Below are 22410 nucleotides of genomic sequence, written 5' to 3' on the forward strand. Positions count from 1 at the left end.
GAATTTGGATATAGTACCCCACAAGGCTCACCTCTGAGAGCTTAAGAACCCCCCTCTCCTCCACTTGTCCCATGTGTGAAGGAGACCTGAAGACAGCTTAAAAAGAGATCACTGCAAAGTAGTCTACACAGGCCTTCATTGCACAAGAAACGAAAATGCTCAGGTTTCTTTTTCTTTGCTCTATTTTATGTTTTGTTTTGGTTTTTATTACTATCTGTCCTTTTGATGAAGAAGTAACAGGAACCGTGACGGCAGTGGTACAGTTGTTTACTTTTCTGAAGATGTGGGTAGAGAAGGGAGACAATATGTTACTATTTGACACAGGCTACAGAAGTTAATCAAATTATGAGACCCAGAGCATGGGATATAATTCAAAGAGATGGACACTCAGGAGGAAACCCGTTAATCTGAACAATTAAGATGACCTAATAATCACAGCAAATACACAAGCGAGACTGTCCTGGAAGAGTGACTAAGGTTAGGAACAAGGGGAGGGGGTGGGCACGAGGGCTACGTGAAAGTGGGGGAGGGCTAACCGAAGGCAAAGGGGGAAAGGGGGAACCAAAGGTGGGAGTGGGGTGGGGAAGGGCTAACCAAAGGGGGAGGGTAAACAAAGGGAGGGGCTAACTGGAGGGGGGCTAGTGGAAGGGTGGGAGGGATAACCGAAGATGGGGGTGGAGAGGGTGGGGATTAGGCTAACCAAAAGGCTAGAGCATTCCAGAAGAAGTGACTGAGGTTAGGAACAAGAGGAGGGGGATGGGGAGAGAGCTAACTGAAGGCCTGGGGTGAGGCGTGGGGGTGGAGGAGGCTAACGAAAGGCATGTAAGTGCACTAGATGTCACAAAGAAAGTGTTCTCAGACAAACAGCTAGCAGAGAACACAGCTGCTGAGGCTGGTCACTGGATTTGCACACAAAATGAAAAGAAAAATGTCTGTGAAAAATACTTGTGATACATTCAATGACGGGTTACTATCTTAATATCCAAATATGCAAATATACTAATATCTTAGTACCCAAATATGCAAAAGTTCTTATCATTCATAAATGTAAAGTCATCCAGATAGAAATTAACCCGGGACAAGAAAAAGCAATCTGAGGAAGAAAAATGTGTTAATAAATCCACAAAAAGAGTCTAGCTCTACTAACAGCGAAGGGGGCACACAGGGAGAGTCCTTAGCCGCTCCCCTTCACGACTTTGATCTGGAAAAGTGACTGGTTCTTAGGGAGGACACAGGAAGTTGCCTTGTAACCTCTCAAGAGGGTGAGTGAGCAGATTCCCTCTGGACCTCCAGAGGATCTCAGCCTGGGATGAGCAGGCCTAGAGCGCGGGCTGCTGTGAGCTTTTGCTGCAGCTCCCTTCACAGCAGAGGGAAAGATGAGGACAGCCTGCATCTCCAGCAACCGGGAATGGGCTAAATAAATGATGGCCACGCTTCCAGTCAGACGCTGGGCAGCTACTGATCATCTTCCTGGGTGGGGTTGGTAACACAGAGGCCAAGCGGAATAGAAGGCAGAGTCTAAAACAGGTCCATTTTCTTTCTTTGGCACCTGTCAGTTATTTGTTTTTAGAGAATCTCACGGACAAACACATCTCCAGCATCAGTAAGAGATGGCTGAGACGATCGTCTCAAAATGACCTGTTCTTAATGAAGAAGGGAGATAGTGCAGAGGATCTCCTGGTCCCCGCCCTTCCACTGATGCGTGCCATCAGCTTCGCCCATTTAGGCCTCGGCTTAGAAGAGGAGGAGCAGCCTCCGTCCTGAGCTGTACTGAGGAGACAGCAGTGCTGACTGAGGACTTACTCTGCCTGTGTGAGCTGTGGTGCCGGCGCCGCTGCACTGCTGGGTTGGAGCTGGCAGTCACACTAGCCACATGAAAACCACTTCCAGGCTCCCCTGGCAGATGTGTCCTCACAGCTGGGCACAGGCACCGCCCCCCACCCTACTCCCCCCCCCCATACACACCAGATCTCTGCACTGAATTCTAACACCCTGTCTTCCTCCTGATCTCCTGACTCCTGTGTAGACACCAGGATGCTCTGGCCACTTTCCGTGTCTCCAGTTCCTTCACTTGGTGACCTGCTACCTTCCTTTACCCTCCTAGGCCTAGTGTCACACTGCTCATCTATGCTCTGTGGTGAGACGTGCCAGGGACACAATCCACATGCGCACAGGCTCTCCTAGCCTTGGCATTACTGTCTTTTGGAGCATGCAGATCTCCGTGCCCTGATATCTCCTGCTCGCTCCAGAATCCTCTGCAACATTCCTAATATACTGAATGCAAACAGAAACCCATTCTTCCCTAAGGTGTGATAACTGAGATGACTCCAGATGCGGCCATGTAACGCCTTAGGTCCAGAAGGGGTGTGGACTCACTCTGACTAATAAGCACAGCATCCAGTGACTGAGGAAGGCACACTATTGTCTTAATCCTGACAGGCCTGACCCAGAAGCAGCATGTCCCTGGTCATATAAATGACTGTGTCACAAATGCCCCTTCAGCCTTCGATCTCCAGAACTCGGCCGGGATCTCCAGAGACCGACCACACATCTCCTTCCTTCTCCTGTTAGCTCTCAGCCTTAGCACAGGAAGGGCACAGTCCAGAAAACACAGAGCCTACACACAGCTCCTCTGAGAGCATTCTGGAAGCACCACACGGGCGAGCGCGAAGATCTTTTTGTGAGATTACTTATCTCAAGCGTGTGTCACTTTTTCAGCACCATAAAACTGAAATACTTGAAATAGATGTCACTACATTTGTCATGAGCTGACATGGCCAATTAATATTACAAATTCACCATGGAGAAATGCTTCCAGCTCCCAAGGAATAAACTGCTGAACATCACAATTCCGCCTTGTAACAATGGGCCGACCTCTCCAGGGCTATAAATACGATGCAGCACACTGATTAAGTGGCAGGAGGAGCTGCTTGCCGGTCGCCCCTCTCCGGAGTTGACACTTGGCCTATGCCTAAAGTTAACAGGGACCGCCAGTGACGACGTGTCTGCGAGAAAGAAAAGTCTTTTCACCCTTTCTTTATGAAGAAGTTGACTGTTACTCGCCGTGTCTCCTTCCCCACCTTCCTAGTGATCGGCACATGCTTTATACAACATGAAAGATTCTAGACATGTCATCCCAAGCTCTGTTGTACCTAGTGGGGCTTTTTCCCTCCTCCCCCCCCTTCTCTTCCCCTCCCTTCCTCCTCACTCTTATCCCATGCTGTCACAGCCAAATTCACTTCTAATAAGGTACAGGTGGGCCCCTGGCCCTGAATAAATCCATGCTAGTAATGAGTAGCAAAAGACTTGGCTTCCCTTACGCTTTCTAAGAGAAGAGCGTTGCCCCCCTTGGCCTCTCAGACCTAGATGGCTTTGTTCCCTGTGGCCATCTTAGTCCTCAGACAGAGAAAATAAGGCCATTGTTCCAAGCTGCACAATGCCGTTTGGTGATTTGTGAATGTCCTACACTGGGGCCTGCAAAGGGACCGCCAGTGAAGTGAATCTGTGGGATGTTTGGGGACCTTGTGACCCTTGACCTTTCTGTTCTTGGCAGAAGCTTTAAGCTCCTCTCCTCTGGCATCATTCTTTATGCTGCTGGCTTGGAAGACAGCGAAAGTGTTAAGGAAAGAGATTATGTATTAAGGAGACGCGGTGAGTGGTGATAAATTATCCAAACTGAATACACGGAGTCTGCTGTGCCAAGAAGGCCCTGTGGGGAGGGAGACCTCTATGAATGAGAGTATGAAATCAAAGAGAAATGTGTCAAAAACAAATTACAAACTTTCCCACTGTGGGGTCGCACAGGAACACCAGCTCGGGGTAAGCCGTCAGTCGCCTGTAAGGCGTGCACTGTGCCTGCGTTTTCTCAGTTCTGGAGAACCTGATGGGCAGCCAAGGGTTCCCAGATCCTCGGACTAGGAAGGAACTGAGAAGCGGCTCCTGCCTCTCTGTGGAGGAAATCACTTCCTTACCTGTTCTCTCTTCTTCACTAACTGCACTCAAAATACCTTCTGAGGGGAGACAAGACTTTTGTTTCCTCAGAAAATGCCTCCGGTCCCAGTCTGAGCTCACTGCTCACCTAATTAAGTACTTTACCAAGTCCCTCACGTCTCACACAAAACAGCTCCATGGGAACCTCTAGGCCTGTTTATAACACAGCACTGCCCCTTCTTCTGCGTGTCTCCATGATGGAATCTTTGTGTTTTACAAAAGCCCGGCCACCCCATGCAAAGGGCAGCTTGCTCCAGTACAAAGAGAAGTCAGAGAAAATAGAAAACCCCACTAAGCCCTTTAATCTCTTCTTCCCAAGCAGGTGAGTTAATAAGGAGGGCATCTGAGATTTATTTTCTTTAAGCTCCAACAGTAAAGAATGTTTCTGAGTCGTCCTCAGAGCTCTGGAGATTCCAAACATCTAAACGAATCAAGCTCAACTTGGTAGGATGATATATGGCAAAGGCAGTTCTGGGGCTCATTTTGGCATGAGATGGCCAAAATGAAGTAAATTAAAAGCACTTTCCATAAAGGTTTCTAACTTCAAGTAGTAAGGCCAAGGTTCTCGATAGATAGTTTCAATCCTGGTATTAGAATGAGCCCCTCCCACCAAAAAACCCTTCCAGTTTCCTTTCCTAGGAAGGAAGGGAAGGAAAGAAAGAGAGAGGAAGGAAGGAGGCAGCTATGATGCCTTCCCTCACACTCTGGTGTAGAAATGCTTACGGTCCCAGCCTGTTTATTGGCCTTAGCACTTGTCAGGCGACCTGTGAACTTTTCAATATTATGGGACATATAAATAACCTTTCTACTCCTACACATCTTCCAGAAGAAAACTAAGCATGTTTCAAATGAATATTTTCAATTGTCCATGGACAATCAAAGGTCAAAATATCTACAACGTGAGACTGCTGAGTTCAACAGGATGGTAAAAATGGAACAGGAGACTTTGATTTCCAAGTTCTGAACAGGAGGGGGGGAAAATCAACTACAGAAGAATTTACCGAGGTGTGGGGCACTTGTCGGTCACAGTCACTCCTGTCATAGAGTCGGGACCGAAAGCTGCAGCTGTCACAGGTGGTTGTTCAGTTTGGTCATTACTGCAACTGAACAGGAACAGTTTGCTTTGGAAACTTTTATGGGGGACAGTGAGTGAAAACTCTATATAGCAGTGTGTGCAATCAGAAGTATAACATAATGCTATAATTTCTGCTTAGATGGATGTCTCCATAATATAGCACATAGGATTCACTGATATCAAATATAAAACCCCCCAAAACTAACCCCCAACTCAAAAACATACCAGGGAAAATCAAAACACACTCTATGCACCATTTGGTAGGGAATTTCAATGAACATCTCAAATAAACTTGTGCAAACAGGCTGCGTGTCGGCACATGCCATTGGAGAACCCATCATAAATTAATTTTGAATTAATCAAAGTACAGTCTCCAGTGTATTTCCTACCGAAGACAATTCAAGGGGTGCTTTTTCTAAAAATAGTGCAGCTTTATGTAGATGTAGTTCACATATGCTCCACCCACTTAAAATGTACAACTCAACAGCTTTTAACATACGCAGCCATCACCACAGTCAAGAGAAAGAACAAAGCAAGAGAGGAGAAAATGGGGCCAGAAAGATGGTGCAGTGATCAAGAGTCTGGTGACTGGGTCTGCATCCCTAGACCCTGCCTGGGGAAGTAGAAAACTGATTCCCACAAACTATCCCTGTGACCTCCAAACATCTTCTCCAATGCGTGTATGGGCACACACACATATACAAAGAGATACACACACATACACACACACACACAAGCATCATGAAAACACATAAACAAACAAATGAACAAATAAATAAATGAGATGACAGTAAAAAAGAAGAAGGGGCGGGGTGCAAAGAGATTCCATGGTCAATTTCAACAGTCTCTGACACGTCATCCCTCTGTAGTATTGCAGATGTATTTGCGTGATAGCCAAAGGACTCTTCCCAAACCCAGTTGGGGAGAAAGTAAAAGAAGGAACGCTGTCATCTGCAAAGCTGAGACTCACCCAGCTAAAAAATTAAGTTGTGTGGATGAGGAATATAATCATGGGGGACAAGCTGGGGGGGGGGGGGCTTCCGTCTCCGTGCGGCTGCGTCAATTTAAAGTCATGTCACACTAAAGAGAAAAGCAGCCGCGAAATGTACACACCCAGCGTCACTTCAGAGCGCATTGGCTGAGCATTTTGCCAGCTCTCTTCGCATGTAAAGATACTGCTTTCTGGTACTAAATGAGAAGCTTGTAACTGACAACACGTTTGCCTTGCGCAGAGACGAGCAGACAACACAAATTTACGTGGAGGGAGAAATAAGCGCTGTCCATCTAGATTCATATTAGCATATTAACTAACTTCTTCAGGGTACCCTGACACGAGGCAACTTCAAATCCAGTGGTCCTTTATTTATTTATTTGTTTTAAACTTCACTCTACTTAATTTACGAGTTACACGAAAATCAATTTGTGGTCTATCTGCCTTCACCTACTCTACCATGGAGGAGGGAATTGGAAAATTCCATCTCGGTGTGTCTCAATGTCTTGTCAAGTGCGACTTCTCTCGTCTCACTGAGATCTTGCTAAATTGCACATGAGATCAGCCCTGGGCTCTGAGGACTCCTAAACATCAAGTTGCAGAAAAGTGACACTTCACCAATTTAAGTGATAAGTTTTCAAATCGTGGAGCATCTAATTGCGACAATAAATTCACCTTGCTTTCCTGTATGGCCAGACATCTGTATCTTTAACAAACAAAAGTGGCAGTTTTAAAACAATTAGACTCAAAAAAAACTCTAATGAATACAAATCACTGTCTCTACGGATGGCACATAGCCATGGATATGTCCCTGGCTGTGTAGACACCCTGCTTCTAAAAGGTACTTATTCCCCAAGTATCCCCTTCCCCTCTGCTTTCTGGAATAGAGACCATTTTATGAATCATGAATCTAGAGAAACCCTTTAAGCCTCAATGTGAGTATCATGGATTTAATTACATCACCACTGCTTGCTTCTCCTTTGAGGGAGGAAAGTGGTCCACGTTTCTATAGTTGGCATTTCTATAGTTGAAACGCCAAGTTTTCAAGAAAGAAATTGGCAGATGAACTTCCAAGCTAGCTATGAGTTGGTTCGCGCACTCTGGAAGACTGTGGAGGGTTGCTTGACCAGACTCCATTCCCAGCTTGTCCACCCACTTCAGAGCCCGCCAAGTACAGAAGATAAGGCCCCACAACCTCCAAACCAACTTCTCCCCGGGCCTCCATACATGAACACATCCTGTGTGGAGAAGTGAAACAAGAGCTTGCGGAGCAAACCGGCCTTGTGCGTAGGACTCCACATAGCGTGAAATACCTTCCAATAGACATCGCTCACACAAACCTGCTCGAATGTGATTCAGTACCGTCATCAGGATAAAAGAAAAACACATGGAGCCACACCGCTCTACTCTTGCCTGGCACTGGGAGCACCTGTTTGATTCTCCTTAAGGTTTCCTGACTATCCATAGTCAACTTAATTTTGCAATAACAAGGCAGCTCAATAATAAAGACGATTAGATCAAACCACCAAGCAAATGCGGGTTAAACCTGCTGGGGTGGGGGGGGCATGGCTAGAAATGAAAAGATCTGATAAACAGAGACGACGTGGACTTGCTTGCTGAAGAAGGCTAGCTAGCAACTTCACCACAGACTTGGGGCTGTGAATCTTAGCAAGTTCTATGTGTCGCAGTTAAACGCATCACTAGTGGAGCCAATAGGTATGACTGAGGAAGACTCCTGGAGGTCTAGGGCCCAGGAGAATCCACGAGTGGATAGAGATGGGGATGGGGGGGGGGGTAGACGCTGGTGGTGACGAAGGCTCATAGCTGTGACTTCCACTGAGACCCAAGCACTGAGTCATCACACCCTTCCCTCACAAAGACTCTAAGGATGAGGAACAACCACACACCACATTTTGAATATTTGGAAACACAAGGTTAGAGGGCTTCAGTGCTTGGTCCGAGGTCACATAAGCAGGGTTTTAAGAAGCTTGGACCTGGAGCTGACACCCTAGCGTGAGAAGTCACAGTGACTTTGGGAACGCAGGGAACCTAAGGGTTCGGGTAGCATGTCTGAAATCCAGCTACGTGGCGGCAGCCTTAAGCCCAGCATGCACAGGCCATGGGTAGCACTGTGGCAGGGATAATCTCGTGGGCAAGGTGCCAGTGTCCTTGATGGTTGAGAATGGTAGATGCCCCCACACCAGGTGCACCTCATTTCAGTCCTTGGACGAGCAGAGGCAGCCAGCCGTGCTGGGAGGGAGGCATGGGGCACAATGTGACATGCTCAGACCCCGGACAGGTCTGGAGACAGCCTCCTGAAACCGCCCTGGGGGCCCCAGAGGCCCTGAGGTCTCCAGGCTTGTCACTCACGTACCGAATACACTTAGTCTAATTGGATATTGTTCGTTCCTTATGAAGCCAAGCAGGTTGGTGCCTGGTTCCTGGATGAGACACTCGCAGCTTCATTTTGCAATTACGTCTTCCCAGCATTTGTCATGGCGCAGAAGTGAAATTTCTGTGTCTGGTCCCCGATGTCATCTTTTCCTTCTGTTTAAAAGACAGGGGCTACACAAGGTCTCTTCCCCCCACCCCCTCCCCTCTGCAAGCTGTTTTTCCACCTTCTACCAAAAAAATCCTGCAATATCTAACCAATTATTTTCTCAGTCACATTAAAAATGGATGCCACTTCCATTGACATGTGACATGTGACATAGTAACATCTGCTCACAAGGGTCCCAGTTCCTGAATTCATTAGGGCACACAGTAGGGCTGCATTTCCCTATCCTTTCAAAGTCAATTTGGTCACAGGTTTTTCTTCACCTAAGAACTGTTGTAGAAACAAAATTAACTGGCCTTCCATGTTCCCTTCCTTATGTTAGAGATTAACTTGAGAGTCAGTCTGGATCCCTGACAGACTTAAAGATCAAAAGACCCCCGCCTGCCTTCTGCTCAAATACCCTGTTGAGATATAAGGGTGTGTGTGTGTGGGTGTGTGTGTGTGTGTGTGTGAGTGAATTAACAAAGATCTGGGAATGTCCCTAGAGGTCCATCACCATGTCCCAATTCTTTGTCATTGGACTGGCTTTTCTTTTGCTTCCTAATGCTATAGGCTTGCTCATGAGTGGTGGTGTGTTCTAAACTGTCTGTGCTCTGTGGACACAAAACTGTTGGTCACCCTTCTGTATCACAAGAGGTCACACCCTTCTCTACAAAATTCAAATCCAGAGAAAAAAATCAGCCTGCTGGACTCCAGGACATGCTATGTATGTCATCAAAGAAGGATTCATCACTGGGACCTGAGTACTCCTAGAAATGTAGTTACGGCGCCCTCATTCATCTTTCCCTACCAGAGTCAACCATACCCATCTCCCTTCAAGTGAGAGCTCAGCCTTTCTTTCTAGGCAGTGAGCCTGCCTTTCGCAACAGTTTCTGACAAAAAAAAAAAAAAAAAAAAAAAAAAAAAAATCAGCCAACTAACAGCCAACACCAGAAGCCGGCCTCTGGAATAAGGTTGGAACTGGGCAGGGATCACTTCGGTCGTGAGTAACCCTCTCTGACCTTTTCAAAATGGACCAGTAAATAAATAAGATCAAATATATATATATAGTCAACTCTGATTATGTGCTGGGAACACGAGACGTCTAGCCAATAGGATCCATCACAAAAGAGGTCCACTGAGGTCAGATGCCTGTAAATGACAGGCTGGGTTGTAACTGTACTCTCCGGATGTTGTGCGACTTCCCCTCAACCAAACAACTCCTCTTCAGGAGGAGTTCTACTGTTCTCTCCTCTCCAGGATGACGCTAACTCTGGAACAGCCCAGGTTTGTTCCTGGTTTCCCATCAGCCATCTGTGTTTTCCACAAGCATCCTCCATCCTCGCATCTGCATTCCCACATGCACCTTCAACTCTCCTGAATCTGCTTACCATAGTTCTGCTAACAGAGGAGCTCTCTGCCTCTGGGCACAGCCTAGCTCTCTCTCTGAGCCCTCAGGTTGCCACTACGTTCATGGTCTCTGAACACAGGTCTTAAAGATGGAGTTGTAAGGGCATTATCTGCCCACAGGTTTGGAGCCTTTTGGATGCCTGGTGATTTCCTGAGCTGTGCTCTCCCATCTTCCTGGCCTCTCTTGCAGACAGGCTCAAATGTCACCTCCTCCAGCCAAACCTCCCAACCCCCAAAACCTGACAAGGGCAGTGCTGAGAACAAAGGAGGCCCCCAGGACAGATATAATGAAGAAATGAGTAGATGAAAAGATGGATGGATGGACAAATGGATGGACGGATGAATGAACGGATGGGCAGATGGACAGAAGGACGGGAAAAGCCCCCCAATGGCATGTCTGTGGACTTCCTGTCACATGGAACAGGACCCACACAACAGCCACAAGAAGATTCTTTCTTAGAAGCAGCGCTCCTGAAGACTCAAGGGAAGTTTGCCGCATGAGAACTCAATCCGTAGTCTCTGTCCTTCCTATTGAGCCGTGCGAGGGTCAGAACCAAAAATAAATCCCTCTTGCCTGCAGCTTCTCAGTTGGAATATCCGAAATATCTTTAATCAAACTATAGAGGCTCAGATTGTCCACAGTTCTAGAAATGCCTCCAGTTACTGTGGATTTATCAGTGAAGAGAAGGAAAGAAGGAACATTTGTTTCATAGTTAAAGTCAGGGCCACTTTATCCCGGATGTACTTAAATCACTTAGTGCTTAAGAGAATCTTTAACGATAAATAAACTAAATTTGGTAGCAGGATAGATTAACTACAAAGGAAAATTAACACTGCCTTAGAGAAAAGAGATAACATATTAAACCACTGATAGGCTACTTTTGAGAATTATAACAGGGTAGACGTAACATTTTTAAGCAGATATTAGAGAGGAGGAAATAGCCTTTATCCCCTTCTGAAATGCAATTGAATTTACATTGATTAAGGGTGGGGGGGAGATCAAGATTGTCTGAGGCCTTACTCTAAAAACCTTAAAATGTGCCCCAGAAAAGAGTCATTCTGGTCACTAAGTAGTGACATTAGACCTCCAGGAAGAACATACACAGTGCTCCGCTCCCCCAGGAGTGTGTGTGTGTGTGTGTGTGTGTGTGTGTGTGTGTGTGTGTGTGTGTACATGTGGAGTTGCGTGTGCAGATGAATGGATGTTCTCTTTCGGAGGAGACTAGCAGTGAGGATCGAGTTTGCAGGCTCTGTCATTAGCCCTGTTTGCATTCTCAAAGCAAACTGACAGTCTCATGATGCAGCACATTAAAAAAACCCTCGGCGCTATCGACTGCCTGAAGCCGGTGCTTCCCCGTTAAATACAGCACAGCTCAATTAACAGCTCTTCAATACGCAATTTAATTTTTCTTTCATCTTGATCCACAGCCTGGCTCGAAATGAGGAATGCGGGGATGGATGTACTTTGAATATTGAAGCCAGTCTTTATAAATAAACCTATCACACTTGTAATGATTTCTGTTCTGACATGACAGAACACATGAAGCTAGGAGCCTGCCACTTCAGCCCACACACCATTGCCCCAGCACGGCCAGGAAACCAAGACTTCAGCGTGCGTGCTGGCAGACACACACACACACACACACACACACACACACACACACTGTTGGCTTTTATTTACCCCATGCCCCACCCCCAGCTACCTCTCAATAGCATCCTGCTATTCTAGAAAAGTTTATCTTTCTTCTTTGTTCCTTAACCTATGTGACAAAATCTTCAGAAAGAATGAAGAAAATTATTATTCTGCTCTGTGTGTGTAAGGTGAGGCATGCAACTTATAAATGAATTATGAGGGTCTTAGCCTTGGAAAGACATGCATATTTCATCATAGATGCGATCCACAACACTTACTCCACATACAGTATTTATTCGTATATGTGATTATTCAAGGCATTTTTTTAAAGTCTTGCAAGTGCTTACTTTCATAAGCAAAGCCAACATTCCCCTTTCACATGTAACACACAAAACAGAATGTACAAAGGAATGCTCAATTGACCTCACATGCCCGCCTTCCCCTGGTGGATGTTCGAGACGGACGCAGTGAATCCAACAAGGTCTCAAAGGCATGCAACTCGGTATTCAAAGCATTCCTTGTGCTGCTGTCTGTCAAAGAGGATGGTGTTTTGCCTTGGCTAGCTGCAATTCCTTATGTTTAAACACATCCGTAAAGAAAGACTGCACGACAGCCGAAGCTGTGGATTTGGAAGTCTGCAGCACTGGGTTTTCTGAGCTGATGCTCAGAAAAGAAGAGGAAGCTGTCCCTAGCACAAGGCAAAGCTATTCACGTGGCCAGGCTGAAGCCCACAGCCTTTCCAGTACACTGAGATCTCCATCACAATGTCACCATCACACCTCAATGACAGACTTAATAAGAACTTACTGGTTTTGCCTTGGTGTACTAATATGCACATTATCATTTATAACCTGTTTTAAAAATTTCCACATGTTTTCCATATTTGTCAATTCGTTTACCGCCTCTTCAGCATGAAATAGGAAGCACACGTTAGAAAAAGCGAAATTAGGGTTGGCCGGAGAGCCCAGTTACTAAAGCAGTTCCTGCACAAGCATGGGGACCTGATCCACGCATAACGAGCTGGGTGCAATGAAATTCACGGTAATTCTGGGACCGAGGAGGTGGAGCTGGTCAGGCAAGCCTGATGCACACTAACACACTAACGCATGTGCACACATTACACCCTTAGCACCCACACACATAGAAGTTGCACACCAAAGATGCACCAAAGTGCATCAAACAAGCCATCCAAAATATAGGCCAGTAAAACTATTCCTCATATTCTAAGTATACGCCTTCCTTCCCCAGTGCCTGACGGCTACTTATAGAAGGGGTGTAAGGGACGCTAAAGAAGAGCTTTGAGAGACCTTTTAATTGTCAGAGACGTAAGACTTCAAATTTATAGCCATTAACTACTCATTATTTCAAATATGAACATTAATTGGTATGTTGAGAAAATCTGCAGCATTGCAAAACTTAAAATAAACATTACAAAGATATCATTTACAACTAATCTATATTTACCACTAAAGTGAGCTTCAAACTGTATTTCTTTCTATTATGCTTTTATTGGCTACAGCACACAGTAAATGGGGTGTGTTATGCACAGCTTCCTAAACACCTAAATTTATAAAACCCAATTACATAAATTAATTAGGAATGAACGCACACATTTATGCCTTTGTTTGCAACTGTAACATATTAAACATGACAAAATTAATAAGTAGACCCTGAAAGGAAAAAAAATGGTGTCATGAATTCATTTTCCATAGCAGATTTTTATGAGATTTAATTTGACTTCTCTGGTCTTAAGGGTTACACTTCTTAATAAATATGCAGTTCTGGCCATTTCATATATACATAAGAGCATGTTTTCATGGTTCCTAAAGGACTAAGAATGTATAAATTCAAGAACATTGGTTTCCAGGTCTAGAGACAAAAGGGCAAAGCATTACTCAAATGCTATTTCTGTCTCATGTCTCTCCTACTTTATTATCAAAGACAGATTTTGGTAATTAGAGTGATTTGCTTTCACCTAGATTATCATAGGAAACATCCATTAACATAAGCTTAGTCCTAGTTCCACAGGGGAATAGAACATTGATATATGATCAAGCCAATCAGATGAACATAGCCAGAAACACATAAATGCAAGGATCTATGCATATATGTGCATGTATATATGAGTTTCCCAAAATGCCCTCAAATATACCTTTAAAATAATTAATTGCCTAATACTCTTATACATAATGACTTTTTATTTTTTGCATGAAGAATGCTAAAATAGCCTGATTTTGGAGAAGGAAAAAAAAAAAAAGACCTAAAACTAAACCTGTGTCCCCTGGTCAGTCCTGTTGCTAATGGGATGGCTCCCGAGAGCCTGAAGGTGCCCAGCCCAGGAAAGAGTGTGGGTGTGAGCACATGGGAACACAACAGGGACTTGTGATGACCAAGCCGGCTCCTTCCACCCTCTGTCTCCATCCTAAGAAACAAATGGGTCTTCTGGTTACAGACTACAGTGGGTCAGACATCCATCCAGTCCTTAATCTACTAGCTTTCCTTCCTGGAAAAGAGGAGAGTCCCTCACCGAAAAGGGTACCTACTGCAGGATTTCCCACCTCACCACACAAACTAACCCATTCCTGAACTGAACCAAACCGGAAAAGCTCACAAATGGGCTATATAGCTAAATCTCCCTTGTCCAGCTAAAGAGCCTCTGAAGCCAAGCAAGAGAAGGTGTGATCCACTTCTCAATGGAAGATGTGAACCTTACATTGGAATCTACCTGAGACCCACACAGATGGCAAGTGCTTGTCCCAGTAAGATGCGACAGAGCAGGGTGGGCGTTGTCATGCTTGGATTGACCACAGCTAAAAACACTGCTAGACACAGAATCTCAGTCAGAGGCCAAAGGTCTTTTGTGGTGAAGGGATGAAAAAAAAAAAAAAAACCACTTTCAAACACCTGATGATGCACTCTTAACATATGAGTTAAGAGTTTAAGTCCAGAACTTGGGAGTGGGAGGGAGGCAGCATTGTGATTGATTGGTGATGTCTGCCTTAGACAGGAGAAAGGTGAATTGTGGTAATGTCATACCTGACAGTAATTAGAAAAGAGGCTGATTAATGATATCCGTATAAGTAGCTCATCCATATTACGAAGAAAAAATAAAAATTAATGTTCATATTGTTATGAATCCATCAGTTTGAAAGTTCAAAATTCCATGTATCTTATATTGTTAAGAAAAATAGACACACACATCCATCAGTCATACAGACTCCAAACTTTAGCATCATCCCCTTTAGGTTTCTCAGCCTTAAGATCCAGCACATGCGCACACAAGCAGCGTTCCCCAGGCCCCTACTGTCTCTTAGCAGAATTCGAAACACTTCTGTACACAATGGACAACTTTTATATGTGCTGGCATGCCAGAATCACGTTCTACTTCTTCTTCTTTTTTTTTTTTCTTTCTGATACTATTGGAGGACAGAGACAGGTACACAAAGGCCAAAGGTTAACATACAGAGACTCCATCAGTCACTCTCCACCTCATTTTCTAAGACAGGCTCTCTTGCTGAACTGGGAGCTCAATGATTCTGCTAGACTGGCTGGCTCAAAGTTCTGAGGATCCATCTATGCCCTACCACCTCACTCCTACCACTAGCACAGAAGTTACAAACACACGCAGTCACCCACAGGTTTTATAGGGAAACTAGGGATACAGACTCAGCTTCCATCGAGATTACAGGGCAAGCAGTTTTTTGGCAGAGCCATCCCACCTGCCCCCTTCCTTCCTTCCTTTCTTCCTTCCTTCCTTCCTTCCTTCCTTCCTTCCTTCCTTCAGTATCACTTAGAATTGCTTAAATCGAGATGCTTGTTCACAGATCATCTGTCATATTTCAGGAAATCAGTGGTAAATGCAACAAATGTGTTCTGGACAAAACAGAGGCAGTAAAATAAATGGCATATATACTGATAGTTTGGGTCCTTTGAAAAACAGGGGGATGTACTACAAAGATGGGGAGTGGGGTGGGGTGCTATTGCAGATAGGGTATAATGTTAATTCAACCTTCCTGTATTTTGAGTGAAATTTCCCTCCCAAAGTGACTGTATGCTTGAAATGTTAGAAGCTGAAATATGTCTTGTCACCAAAATGTTCACCAAACAAAACTTTTATCTGAAAAACATTTCAACAATTAACCTAATTCATGTTGTAATTATGACTAAGATGCAGAAGTCTTTGTTATGATTCAAGGCTTACGATTTTGGCCATGTTCCAATACCTTATAGTTCAACATGGACAATCTTCAGATCCTCTGAATATAAGAAATGTAACTAGCTATGACCCAGGAAGGGAAAGAAAACAGAAGGATAAGGCATAATTGGAGGCCCAGACTCTCATTCGCATCAGAAGTCTCGATGTGACATAGCTAGACACCATAGCACTGGGCTAGCAAGGCTCTGGGGTCAGCCAACCTAACTCAGCCTAGACAAGAAGATAGGAGGTTTAGACAATCAACCAAGCAGGTGGTCTAAAGCGCGCCCATTCCGGCTGCCAAGGTGGAGTCATCGGGTCTTAGCTGGGGGACCATGTCAAAAAGTTTTCAGCCAGGTCATGAGAGAAAGAAAGGGGCTAGCAAATGTTCAGAAAATAAAATACAAGGCTGTGGGGGAAAGAAAGTGTAGACGGTGTCAGGAGGAGTTCCCAGAGTGGGTTCGGAGTGGGGAAAGTCACAGCCAAAGGTGACTCAAAAACGAAACTACAAGCAGCCCGGCTGGCATGGCCCAAGTTGCACCTCTTCCAGAAAGGACCAAACTGTTTTATTGATACACACTGCTCTCTTCCATTTTTTTTGGCCTGATGCTAACTTGTCTTTGTCAAACATTTCTCATTTTGGGAATTTTTCTACCAACACTCTGGGCATAGAATACAGTCAGAATAATCAAGTTCAAATTGTTAATATGGCCTTATCATGCCTTCTCATGCTTTCAATATTCTTGTAAGCTTAATAACTTTTCCTTACACCCTCAGCCTTTCCAACACTCTCTGTGTGACGATGATGTATTAATTTGCCTGCTCAATAAAGAACTGTCATTTCCAGACACACATCCAATCAGAGCTAAGACCCCTTCCCTACTTCAATAAGCAGAGGAGAAACATTCTGCTGTCACATTAACAGGTACATTTTAACATCTGATGATAAAAACATTGTACTCGGGTGTTTCTCAATAATCCATCACTTCATCCAGGGTGGGTTAATGGATACGAGGCTAAAACCAAGCAGTGATCAAAGCAGCTTCTGGTCCAATTTCCCTCATAATTGCTTCTGTGGATGAGGACTGCTGTCTGTTTGGAAGGCAGGAGTCAATGTTTATCTTTCAATCTTGGGTTCCCCTTCTGTTGGCTGTCCCCTGTGCACTTAGACCCATGCACAAATAAAGTCGGAATGAATGTTTAATTGCGTGGATCAAATGTGGTGGTGCTAGCTGCTTTTGCAGAATAAATGCATGCGGGCCAAGTGCTCCCACTTGGAGCACCATACTGCCCAAAGGGCAGGCCCAGGATAGAACCGGTGAGTCCCTGAACAGACAGACAGGCTCACCTGGACAAAGGCCACTGCACAGGAAAATTAATCCAGCCCTTTTTGACAACAGAGCTTCCCTGGGGCCGTGCACGTTGACGAGGGATCTCCCGGTCCATGGATTAACTATGAGACACCATAGAGGAAGGGCAGGCCCCGTGTGGTCACCTTAGAAGCCAAGTGCCTGGAAGAGGGGCTCAGCAATAATAAGGGAGGTAATGAAAACTCCGGGACGAACTGCAGGACATTGGGTGGCTAAGCACGTCCACAGTACTAGCTGTGCCCCACCGCAGCACTGTGATGCAGACCTGAACACACCACAAGTGGTGGGAAACTGAGGCATGGATGCCTTGAGCGAAGCTTTTTGAGATGGGTGCTGACTCTAGTTCAAAGATGGCCTGGAACTCAGACCAAACTTCCTCCTCACCGTCTCGCCTCCGGAGTGCTGGGCTGACAGGCGTGTGCTGCTACACCAGGCTCCTTGCTGTTCTTCTGATCGGCTGCTCCATCTGCCCGTCCATCCTACCCTCCCTCCCTTCCCCCTTCCTTCCTCCCTTTTTCCCTTCCTTTCTCACTCTTTTAAGATGACTGTGATACAGAGTCGCCCTCAGGTGCATGTGCAGACTGAGTGGAACAAGAAGGAACGCAGCTCACTCAAGTCAGCCACAGGAACAGACGAGGAGGACACAAGACGTGGGGTGTGGGGAAGATTCTGGAAAGCGATCCAGCTGGAAAGATGACCGGCCATTAAGAGCATCTGCAGCTTTGACCCTCTGGGCATTCAGTATTCATATGCAGAGGGTCAAAAGGGTTAAATGGGAGAACATTTTCCTTCTTGCCCTCCAGAGTCAACTGAGTCAGAAGACCATTAGCCATCTTCCAAAATGTCCTATAACTGTGCACAGTCAGTCACCTGTGCTCTTGTTCGGGGATATCATGGAAACCCCACTGGGTAGACTCCCAGTCTTCAAGAGGAGGGTCAACACACAGGAAAAATCTCCTTCACACTTCCAAAGTGAAAAAGCGGCCAAGCAAGGCCTTTCTGGCTTATCCTCACATCGATGGACTAGCTAAGCAAAGAAAGATTATAGGGGACAGAGGCCCCTCTGAAGCCCACATAAGCTCTGAGGATGAGATCTTCAACTGGCCTTCACAGTAGATTTAAAAAAAAAAAAAAGAAAAAGAAAAAAAAAGCTAATTTTGACTACTACACCCACTAAGAAAGAATAACCAGGATTCAAAGATTAGCTTGTTTCATTAACAAATCAAGTGAATACCTCAGACATTCTACCACATACCACAATGAGATGTTATTTGGACAATTATTTCTCAATAATGATTCTCTTCTTAAAAAAAAAAAACAAACACACACACACATACACACAAACATATATTGCCCAGATACAGGACAAGCCCTTCAGTGTGGCAGTATCTATTAGCAGCAGAGAAAATCGGGCCAATCTCCTTCAATGCTGAGGCCAAATTTTAAAAGATTAAAAACTGTATTCACCAACTCTGGAATGCTATCTCTTTCTGGAAGAGAGCTTCCCACCACTGTGATGTATCCTTTTATACCCTCATTAAAGGAGCCTGGGCCTGATGGATAGCTCCTTATCAAACTGACTAGCCTGGGAAAATTATTCAAACCCTAATAGCTTTCTATTTCTCTCAGATTTTCAGTAAGACGCTGATGTCCAGTTGTAACCTCACCAAATTGTCAGTAAGACACTGATGTCCAGTTGTAACCTCACCAGACTGTCAGTAAGACGCTGATGTCCAGTTGTAACCTCACCAGATAGCATCTGGATTTCACTCAGGTCTGCTCCATAGTACTCACAGCCACTGGAATAGCACCTGGTACAGAAAAAGGCACCGGCGGCTGGGAGGGCACTGCCAGTAGGACAGTGGCTTTACCGGACTCCTCCTACGACGTTTCCAGGTATGCACTCTTTATGCTGGGGTCTGGCATAACAGAGAGTCATCTGCATACATTGATCTGTCAGACAAACATGCCAATCTCGATACAAAGAAGATCACTTCACAGCCCTTACAAGGCTCTGGTGCACGGTCCAGGCAGCTGCACAGTGATGCTTTTGCCCTTCTAGACACGACTCACTTTAGTCAGACTGTTAAGAGCTTTGCTCTTTAATTCTGGTTGTTAATGATCCCCACAAGGTTGTAACTGAGGATCCCTGACACCCACTTCTGAACTTACACTGGCCCCAGAAAGCATGTCCAGCTCTTAAGCCAGACCTACTGCCTTTGCTAGCGTGGACGCCCTGAAGTGGACAGTGGTGGGAATTGCTGTCTTCCTGAAGCATGTAGCACAGCCTTCCAAGGTTCTTTGGGTGGTTTTCTTTGTCCTTTTCATAAATAAGGGCAAAAGAGCACTCTGAACAGGAACTTCCCAAACCAGGGAAGTGCAGAGAAGGTCTGTGATTGGACAGGAAAAAGGAGGGCGGAGCTAAGAGTTACAGAGAAAGCAGGCGTGCACCAGAGCCCTAGGCAGAGGTTGAGGCAGGAGTTGGACAATGGTTTGTGATGTTTCTTTCTGTGTGCTTTATAAAGTTGGAAATATTGGGATAAGACTTTTATCATTATAAATTGACATCTTGCAATTGTGAGTTTAATATACAGAAATCTAATTGGCTAAGTAATTAAACATTAAGTTATGGTTTACTCGGTTATTGGAAAGTGGGTGCACCGATGGCAGAGAGCTGGTAGCCCATCGGGTGTGTGGGATTTGCGTGAAAGCCAGAGGATCTCGTGAGACCTTGTCGGGGCAATAGTGTTATAACTGCAGTATTGCATGGAAACATGTCAGGTTCTTCCTTAATATTTCCCACAACAGCCCCCAATCATTTTCCTAACTACACTCACAATAGGAACTATAGCACTACTGTCTTGCTTTTTTGTGTTATGTTACAGATGATATTCACTCACACACAGAGGATGCACGCTGTCAAGAAATGACTATCATGCCTGGGTCCTCGATCTTTGCTCTACCTCGTAATGCCAAATCCTCCTCCGGGCACTCTAACTGCTATGGTGCAGGTTCACACAAATACTAGTAATGAAAACTAAAAATGAACCAGCCCCCTCTTACCACCCAAAGGACTTGTCTAGAGATTTATAAGCAAAGACAGAAATGTAAGTACTTGCACATGCATATGATAAATGTTGGTATATGTACCTGTTCCATACAAAAACATATAAAACTAGATGCTGGACAAAGCCTAATGTGAGACAGCTGTAACTACTGATGGCGAGACAGATCACTAACCCTGAGTTCTTCACAGCAAGAGCCGCCAGTGCCTGAGGTGACTTCAGCTGGCACCGTGAGCACTAGGTCAGGAGCAGGGAATGGCCAAACTCTTGACAAACAGAAAATGTCAAAATGGGCTTTGTCTGCTCATCTAGAATGCCTGGCTCTGGGCTGAATGAACACCATGGGCGACAGTGGAAGGTGAGAAGACATCACTGTTAGCTCTGGCTGCCCTTCTGAGACCCTTGATCCACACCCGCCTCCCATCCCCACTAATTATAAACACTTATGAAGGAGACAAAAGGCATCTGCAGGAAGTCGCTTGTTTTGCACCCTTTTCTCTTATTTTTCCGCAGTTCCTCTAGGAGAACGCCAATGCACAGGTTCTGGAGGGCTCCCTTCTTCCATCAGCGAGGATCTGAGAAGGTGGGAGAGGAAATGGCCTCACTGCAGGGCTAGCCTGGGTAGAGCCCCCAAAGGTATCGACCCGAAGAGGGATGTGGCAGCCCCAGACTGGAGGGCAGGAATACAGTGACTGGGGGTAAGAGAACTGCCCAGCCAACGCTGCCAGGGACAGCTGTGACTTTCTGGTTGAGAAACAGCAATCTGGGGACCAGAGAGACAGCTCAGCAGGTAAGAGCACTTGCTGTTCTTAGGTAGGACCGGAGTGCAGTTCCCAGCACACACACTGAGCTCTCAGCCTCCTATAGGTCCAGCTCCAGGGCACATGATGTGTTCTTCCCACTCTTCCAGTACCACATGGTACTCATACATACACTCAGGGTATACACATAAAGCACACACACATCCAAAAACCACACACACACACACACACACACATACACACACACACACAGAACCCCACATGCACCACATACATACACATACGCACACATACAAAAACCACACACACATACACACAAAAGCCATACACGCACCCATATACACACCACATACACACACATACACACACATACACCACACACACACACATACACCACATATCACACACACACACATGCACACACATACATACACCACACACACACACATACACACACCACACATACACAGACATACACATACACACAACCACACATACACACGCCACACACACATACACACACACAAACACACATATACACATAAAACACAATAAATTAACAAAGTTTTGAAGAAAAGAAACAACAGTTTTAGACAAAAAGGGTGGAAACTGTCTTTTGCCTCACAACAACTACAAATTTTCTAGATAAAGAAAAAGAGGAAAAACATTTTTAAAAGAAAAGAAAAGGTACCAGTCCGGGGTGGCTACTTGGGGTGGCCATGACACTGAGACGAATGGGCTCCATTTTCAAACTCTGCTTCTGCCCAGGAATCGGAACATGGCCTCAGGCGTGTGGCTCCCCTCCTCCTGCAGTCAGCGTGTGTAGCCACACTGTCGCTTCCCTTACTGACCAAGTGGAGGGACAGTGACGGTCCTTCTGGTTATTAAACGATTAAATCAAATGGTGTCTGTAAACAGGTGGGGGCCCATGGCGAGTCAAGACACTGTGTCCCTTCCCCCTCCTGCCCCTTGCGACAAGTGCTGAAGAAGGCACGGCTCCTCACTGCACAGGAGATTATTCATAAATGCTCCCTGAAAGGAAAGGACCTGTGTTTATAGCAACGTAATTAAGCTCAGGTTCAAACAAACATCAAAGCGGGTGGGAAACGTTTTAATGTTTTATGCCTCCGTGTTTTGATGAAAAAATATTTTTTAATTATAGAATACAAACATCAGTCATTAATCAGTGACTTGGAAAAAAAAAGTATAGTACAAAACATTAGACCCGTGCAGAGGGCTAATTACACTGTCACCCAGATGCGGTGTGCACCCTGAGGCTGGCTGTCATGTCCTGTGAGGAGCTGTTACACACGAGTCAGGTAACTTTGCAGTCAGGTAGCCCCTGAGGCTGGGTCCTGCTTCTGTTACCTGAAAGCTACGAGGC

General features: G+C 45.4%; 1 protein-coding gene across 2 annotated transcripts in view; it reads right to left on the reverse strand.

The window, feature by feature from the left end:
- Window positions 1-22410, reverse strand: part of Wwox (WW domain containing oxidoreductase) — a 925836-nt gene that overhangs the window by 824735 nt on the left and 78691 nt on the right. The gene's annotated exons all lie outside the window — the stretch shown is intronic.

The sequence above is a fragment of the Apodemus sylvaticus genome, chromosome 21, assembly GCF_947179515.1.
Source record: "Apodemus sylvaticus chromosome 21, mApoSyl1.1, whole genome shotgun sequence".
Taxonomy (NCBI): Eukaryota; Metazoa; Chordata; class Mammalia; order Rodentia; family Muridae; genus Apodemus; species Apodemus sylvaticus.